The sequence below is a fragment of the Gavia stellata genome, chromosome 18 (assembly GCF_030936135.1).
Source record: "Gavia stellata isolate bGavSte3 chromosome 18, bGavSte3.hap2, whole genome shotgun sequence".
NCBI classification, from domain to species: domain Eukaryota; kingdom Metazoa; phylum Chordata; class Aves; order Gaviiformes; family Gaviidae; genus Gavia; species Gavia stellata.
The window spans coordinates 4,188,092-4,196,151 of record NC_082611.1 but is presented as its reverse complement, the minus strand read 5'-3'; positions in this window follow the sequence as shown (position 1 = coordinate 4,196,151).

The window sequence follows — 8,060 nt, the reverse complement described above, 5'->3', positions numbered from 1 at the left end:
AGGAGGGAGGGGAGGGAAAAAAAAAAAAAAATCCTGCAGGATCCAGCACACGGCACTTCTTGCAAGCACCGATGATTCTTTTCAGCGGGAATGCATGGCTCGAAGCGCTCGCCGGCTTCACGCAGCTCTCCTCGCCCAGCGTCCCCGGCTGCCGGGGGTCGGCGAGGCTGGGAGCGGCAGCGAAGGCGAGCGGGGGGAGACGGGGAAGGTAGCACCGCGTTCCCTCATCTGCAGCTGCCGAGGTTGGCCGGTCTCGGCTCCGATTACCCTTGAAAGCTCAACAGTTGTAAAAACTGCAGCGGCGAAATAGCAGATGACGTCAACAGGAAACCAGGGGGGAGCCAGCGCCAGCTCCGGGAGCCATCGAAGCACTGGACTGCTACAGTGCATCCCGGTGGGACGCGTTTTCTTCCGACAAATTAAATCCTCCAAACCCAAGCTTTAGGCAGAGCCCACTCCCGCCTCCTCCATCCCCCTGCCCAGGCATCCCACCGGAGCGAGCCTTGCTCAAGGACAGCCCCGCCATCACCCAGCACCAGCCGGGCAGGGGGAAGCCCACGCTCGCTGGTTCGGGCACCGAGGGGGTGCCGGGATAGAAAGAGGTCACATTTCTTTGTGCTGCAGGTGACACGCTAATTGCTTTGCCACTAACAACTATTACCACAACAAATAGTAGAAATATTGTTCCATGACAATACCGGCACGGAGCTTAGCAGCTATTCCAGGGTGACAACCGAGACGGCATCTCTGGTGGCAAAATATAAATTGCAGCACGGATTTGGCTGGTAAACAGCAACAGAGAGAGACGAAGGCGTAGGAAAAAAAAAAAAAAATCATTCATTTCTCTGCAAACACGTGCAAGAAAAGCCGTGGCAAAGTATCACTGCTCTTCCCCTTTCCCTCAAAACCAGCCCGGCAGAAGCCGGTGCTGATGTTCCCGATCAAAGCCAGACTCGGCTTTGACAGGCTGCAGTTTTGTTTTCGATTTCTCTGTCAGCCTGGAGGGAAGATACTGTACCAGCTTCTTTACCTTAAACTAATTACAGAAAACATGCCTCCAGTTCGCTCCTGGGCTATTCCCTCACTCGCAGGCTGTGCCGGGCCATACACGTTTCCAGGCAGAAAAGTCAGAGGTCAAGGTAAATGCACATACCAACATAATGAGTGACTCTAATTTTAAATAGTGTTTATATAAGCCCCAGAAGGACTGCAGAAGATATTTTCCCAGGCGCATTTCCACTCCCAGGGTATAGTTGCAGGCACAGATCATCAGCACATAAAGGATGCTGACGCAGGAGGTGCTATCGTAGACGGCACCGAGAGCCAGTGGCACCCGTCCCCGGCACTCCTGGGGAGAAAGATGCTGCGTTGTCCTCCCGTCATTAACCCTCTGGCTTGACAGCTAATTCCCCGACCCAGACATAAGACGCTCCAAGGATCTTTACAGACACCTGCAAAGTCCGTAACCCAGCAGGTGGGATGGGAAACACGGTCTCCCTTGAATTAGTCCTGTTGGGTTTCGGTGCCCAAGGAGCAGGGGTGGTATAAAGCAGAGCTTCCCGACATCTCAAAAGCATCTTAAAAAAAAAAGAGAAAAGAAAACAAAAACAAAAAAACAAACCCAAACATCCTTTCAAGTCTCACCATTGGCAGCTCTTTCAAAAGTTTGCCGACACGGTAGGAATTGCCCGGCCTTGAAAGACGCATGCCATTTGACATTAATCATCCAGCCCTTTACACGCTACAGGTAATCCCGGAGGAACAAAAGGCATCGGCTGTTTCACTGGTTTTAACGAAGCCTCCCCACGCCTCTGGGCTGGGACGTCCCGGCGGGACAGCCCAGGGAGCAAATCCTGCCAGCGGGAGAAGTCAAGGCACTTGCTGCTGGTCCAGGTACGCCGGGGCAGAGCCAGGGACGAGGCGGGGGTCCGGTGGGATGGCAGCCACGCTCCCATCGCTCCCAGCAGCCTCCTGCCAGTGGGCTGGCTTGAATAAATGGAAGAGCACACCCTTAAAAACAGCAATGAGCTCAAAGAGCGCCCTGCCAATGCCGGGTCCCTCTCCCCACCCTTCCCCTACGGAGAGGCAGCGTCTCCCGAGGCCGGTTTGGTTAAGGCTGGGTCACCATCACAGCCGGGGACCGGGGAAGAGCCGCTTTGCCGTGAGTGGCAAAAAAGGAATGCCCCATTTCGGGTCAGCCAGGAGCTTTTTACAGGTGTGTGTTTGGGGTTGAGCAAAAAATGAACAGTTTCACCTGCCCCGAAAGAAGAGTCCCTGCCTAACCAGGGGAGGGGGCGATTTTCATGGGACACCCCTTTCCCTCTAATCAGAAAAGTCCACGCACCAGCTGGCCACGCTGTCCCAGCGCCGTGCTGCCCAACGCCCACTGCACCTTGCAGTCCAACCGGAATTGCCGCAGTTCCCCTGGCCAAGGCCGGAACGCAGCTGCTGCCCCAAGCCCGGGATGCACTCGCCTTTCCACGCACGAGGTGCACGTCCCACGGGAAAGCCCCGCATGCCCGAGCTGTGCACGGGACCCGTAGCCTGGAAACTCTGCAGCAGCTCTATTTTTAAACAAAGCCTTTGAACCGAATCCAATGGGAAAGGTAACGGGGTCATCATCCTGATCCCCTCAGACAGTGCTTGGGGACAATCAATCACCGATACCACGCAGGGCTCGTCTCCTCCGACGGAGCGGGATGTCACACCAACGGAGCCACCGCGGCTGGGAGAAGGGGAGACCGATGCAAGGGAGAAGGGTGCGACCTCCTGGTACCCAGCGAGGGATTTGGGGACGGGCACGTTCGCCGAAGCTACCGACAGCCAGAGGCCGACGTTCGTGCTGGCACCTCCGGGGCTCGGAGCCACACCCGGCCTCCGTGCACCGGCCAGATAACGCCGCCGTGAGCCGCGCCGGCTCTGCCGGCAGCTCCGGGAGGATGTCACCGCCCAGTTACATTCCAGCTGTATTTTTAGGTTACCTGCATAACCCCGAGGGCTGGGAAAAAAAAAAAGTTTGATTTTGTGTTTTGTTCCCAGGTGGCAGCTTGCTGTCCTGCAGCCCTGTGATGATGGGACACACAGGCTCCCCTCTGAGAAACGCATGCGAGGAGAGACCAGACTGCCTTCGGGAAGCTGAAAAGCACCGGCTAGCTGGCGTTTGCACTATGCCATTATAGGACATGCCATGCACATACCAAGACTCGTGCTGCTTTGCACCAGAGCTTGTGCAAAACCCCAACGTGAAGGTGGTTACGGTCACAGGGGCACCTCTTCGGAGCAGGCACCGAGCCGGGGTGCGGGCAAAGCATCCTCCGCGGGGCTGGAGACTGCCTCCTTTGCATCCATCGCTCCAACTGGATTTTCTCCCCCAAAAAGCAGCAGCGGAAGCCGCACCTCCTCAAAGTTCAGCTATAGCGCAATGGCAACGTGGACCCACCGAGGGTAGGCTGGGGGGCGGTGGTACAACGCTAGGGATGGGTTATTAACCCAACCCACAGCTCATCAGGACCCATGGAAGTGGGCAGCACATGGGTCCGGCCAGCCCGCGGGGTGCACGGCCAGCGTGAAACCTGCGGCCACGAGCCATCTCGTGGGACCGGCACGGGCTGCACCGACTCGGCTGCAGACGCTGGCAAGCCGCCATGAGACAAAGGTCTGGAAGCAATCCCAGCCCCAACGCCTTAATTGTTAGGTGAAGGCAAAGGAGACGGTGCTCAGAGAGAAGCAAAGAGCACGCTAAACAAACCCCAGAAACAGAGAAAAAGGAAGCGGCAGAGCCACCGTCACCTGTGCCCATCTCCCTGCCAGCGGTACCCGGCCCTCCCCAGAGCAACGCTGCTCCTCCCTTTGATTTCTCAGCCCGTAGGCGAAGCCATGGAAAAATAAAACCTATTTGGAATTGATGTGACCAGCTGGTGACAGTTTCCCCGATGGGAGAGAAAACTCAAACCAGTTTTGGAATAGATCAGCTTGACAGGAGGCACATGGTTAGATTTTTTTTCTTTCTGGGAAAGGGAAAGAATCATTTGACTTTTCAATTGTCAGCTGTAACTCAACTCCAGAGTCAACAGACACTCTTCTTCTATCCAAACTGGTGCAATTCAAGTAGTTCCAGGTTTCCCCAAAACTCTGTAAACTTGGCAAGAGAGCAAAGTATTCCCTCTCTGCTTCTCATGCTATTCTTTAAAAATTTTAAAAAAAATAAAATTAGCTTTCTACCATCCTCCCTCCAATTTATTTTGGGCAGGGATAGAGTGATTTCATCTCTGAAAATGATGTAAGACAGAGCAGGCACCTGCTCTGAAAACAGAATTTATGGAGGGGAAAAAAAAAAAACAAGGAAAGCCTCAACGTCCGCAGCTGTGTGCTCCGAGAGAGGGGCAGAAACAAGAGACCGACCCAGGTGCTTCCCTGGCCCAGAGACTTCAGGCAGGACTTTCCTGAGACCAACGTCTGCGCTGGAGAACGGGGCAGGCAGCTGCTCCCATGGTTCGCAGTGACGTTACCCTCCCGGCCCCGGAGGGTGACATCCTGCAGCCTGGTGTTTCTTGCTTCCCGGTGACTCGGGACCAAGCGTGCACAGTTCACGTGCTTTAGGTCTGTTATCTCACCGCAGGCGTTGCAAACTCAGCTGGGGGGATCGGGAAGTCAGAACAGGTCTGTCCATCATCCCCAGGCACAGCACGGCTCAGGCAGCACCGACTCCGCGCTCTGCCTGCCTGAACCAACACGCACACTTACGCCTAACAGACCCGACAAGCTCATCTGCTATTTTTTACCGTGTTTTTCCCCAATTACATCCACGCCAAGACGCTCTCCCCAGCTGAGACAGAGGAACCCAGGGAGCGCCCAGGCATAGCTCAGGAGAGAGGAGCTCCTCCACCGCCTTCGGATGCCCCAGGGATGCCACCACGGCTCAGGCAGACGAAGCCTGCGCATCTTCAGAGGAAAACCTCCGATCTCCGGCGGTGACCCAGCACCACGTCTCCGGGTTGGAGGAGCAGGGAAAACCTTTGATTATTTCTTTCAGAGCCGGGTGCCGATCCGGCAGCTTACGGAAAGCAGCAGGCAAGCACTGTGGTACACTCCCCTACATCTCCCGCTGTCCCACACCAACTCTTTGCTCTTTTTGGTGCATCTTTGGTGCCGTCCCATTTCCCTGCCTCTCTCACCCTGTCCCCTCCCCGCTCCAGGGAACCGAGCAGAAGACACAAATGCAAAGGGCTCATCGCACCAGAGAGCTGGTGCAAAGCAGACACAGCCAGTTGGAATCCCCAGTTTCTCCACCGACTTTTTCTGAAAGAAAAATCCCCCCCATCACGAGGTGAAGGGGGAGCTAGGAAGCTTTCCTGGGCACGGATGAGGCAAAGGAAAACCACAGGCTGAGAGCAGCCAGGGAACACCAAGACTGCCCAATTCCCCTCAGGCCACCGCTCAGCCTTATCTCCGTGTAAAGCCTGTTACCGCACTCAAACCTCAGCGCCCAGCCAAAAAGCATCAGTCTTAACCGCTAATAACGCTCCCAAGTCACGAGAGGTGGCAGGTGACCCCTCTGGTCCCCGTGACCTGCTTGCAACGGGGCTGGGAGTAAGGGCTGGTGTAGCGAGGGGAGAGCTGACTCCCGAAACCGAGAGCTCAGCCGCAGCGAGCCGGACCTGCAGCCTCTTCTCCTGGCATTAACCACACCATCCCTCTGACTCGCACCACGTACCTCTTGCTCTCCCGCCGCTGCTCCTCTGCCCCAGAGGACAGATTCCCCAAACAAGTCCCATGTCCAGCCGATCCATGGGATCAGCTCCTGCTGCTCAGTGCTTTCGGAAGTTAAAGTAAGATACATCTATCTTATAACGTAAGGTGTATATGTGCATAGACGTATATAGATATGTATAGATATCTACATACAAAGACAAGCGCCACTTACTTGCTAAGCTCCATATTTTGCAAAAGGCACCTGCAAACATTTCTCCTTTGTTCCTCCAAACTCCGTGCTGCAAAGCTTAAAAATCCACCCCCCAATTAAAGACTGGACCATCAGCACACCAAAAATCACTGCCAGCCCCACTGTCCAGCATCGCCCTCCACCATCCCCTCCCGCCTCCCCCCCGCGGGCTCTTATCTGCGGCTCCAACAGCTCCGCGTGGGGAAAACACCTATTTTGCGGCAGATTTGCCCAGTACCCACAAGGCAGCTTCGATTCGTGCCTAGGAAAGGCAGGGGTTCCGCGGGCAATGTGCCTGCAGCTCGGCGGCGTTTCGCCACCGCAGTCCCACGTGGGTGCCGGCAGGAAGGGCACAGCCTCGCTCCGCTGCTTGCCTTGGGTGGGCTTTTATTCCCCGCCCCCCTTTTCACTCCTTGCCTACCTCTCTCAAATCCACTGATTGCACTGCAATTTTTCCAGTGTTCAGAGGAAGCGAGCACTGCAGGCTTTTTCTAGTAGAGCCGGATTAAAGAGCCATCGCTCCATCCCAGGAAGGCAGAGGTCTCCGCAGATGGGCCGGTCCCAACGCATCCGGCTCACGTCCCAGCTCAAGGGCTTGCAGGCTGTGACTCAGTGCACTTCAGCCTGCAACTTCTCGTAGGACACACTTAGGGCTTCCAAGAACCATTTCCATTTAAATAAGAAATAATAAATTTCTTAAAAATCCCCTTTACCCCCCAAGAGCGAGCCTCACATCAGCGCTTTGGGGACAGGAGCAGTGCTCTGCTCTTGCGAAACGGCAAGGAGAGGAGCTGGAAGGAGACATGTGAAACGTCAAACCTGTTTGAGATAAAGGGAAATGCACGCTGGCTCCCTTCCCTGCGACAGTTATGCACGGTTTCCCTTGCTGAGCTGCAACTGTAAAACCCCACGGGGAAATCCACAGTTACCGAACAAGAAATTATTTATGGATTCAAAATCAAGGGTAAACTCTTGCAGCAACCTGGAACGTACACAGAAAAGGAAACCACACGTACAGGAGAGCTGCTGGAGGAAAAGCTGAGTCGTTTTCTAGCACCTTAGAAAGCGCACACAGGGCTGATAAGAGCGTCAATTAATATTCACCCTCAATTTCTGCCTGGCCATTTCTAGAGGCACCTCTTCCAGCCTCCACTTCACTCTCATCACCCAAGCGTCCTTCAACAAACCAGGCAGGGGCAGGTGTCATTAATACCTGTGAAAAGCTTCTCTTGGGCAAGAGAGCAAGACCTGCAGAGCACAAGAGGCAGCCCGGCCCCGGCACAGCCCCACGGGTATCCTCGGCTCGGAGGACAAGCCCAGCCCTGGCCGGTGCTAGCCGTCCTCCAGCACCCAGTGCTCGCCACTGACGCTCAAGGCAAGCAATGCTCACAGCCAAGCGATCGCAGGGATCAACCAAAAACCTGGAGGAAAGGGGCTGCAGATGCTAACGAAGAGTGAACGCAGCGGGCTGTAGAAGCAGCAGACCTAAAAGATGCACCACTACCTCCTTTTTTGGCAGCCTTAAGGCAGCGTGCGGCTGCTTCCACCCTTAAGGTAAACGGGTGCTGCCAAAGAGGACAGCCGGAGCACGGCACGGAAGCTGGGACAGGTCCGTGCCGGTCCCCCAGCAGCATCGCCTCCCACCTCCCCGGCACCCACATCCTTTCTGCCCCGTTACATCATTTTTTCTGACCACTGAGCTCTTGCCCAAGGGGTTGAGAGCTGGCAGGGAGCATCGCAGGTGAGCCGGGTGCAGATTCGGCACCGGGTGGATGATTTTAATTGCTGGGAGATGAGGGAAACCTTGAAAGTCAGCTGAGCACACAGGCACACGCACAAAAATGCCTTGTGCTGCCCTGCCCTGTGCCAGCAGGGATTTTCTGGGTGCAGGCACGGGGTTTTACAAACAGGCACGTGGAGCTGAGCCTGCCACCTACCCCCAAGCACCTTTTAAAGGTGCTTGGAAGATGACAAAAAGCAGCCCAAGCGACATATCGGCACAAGATCGTCTCATCTTTGGCTGAGGTGCAACTTGGCAGCACGTCAGGAGAGAAACCAAGCGGTCAGCAGCGGCAGGGGATTTTTAACCACGCAGAGCAGCTTTCTTAAAAAGCCTCGA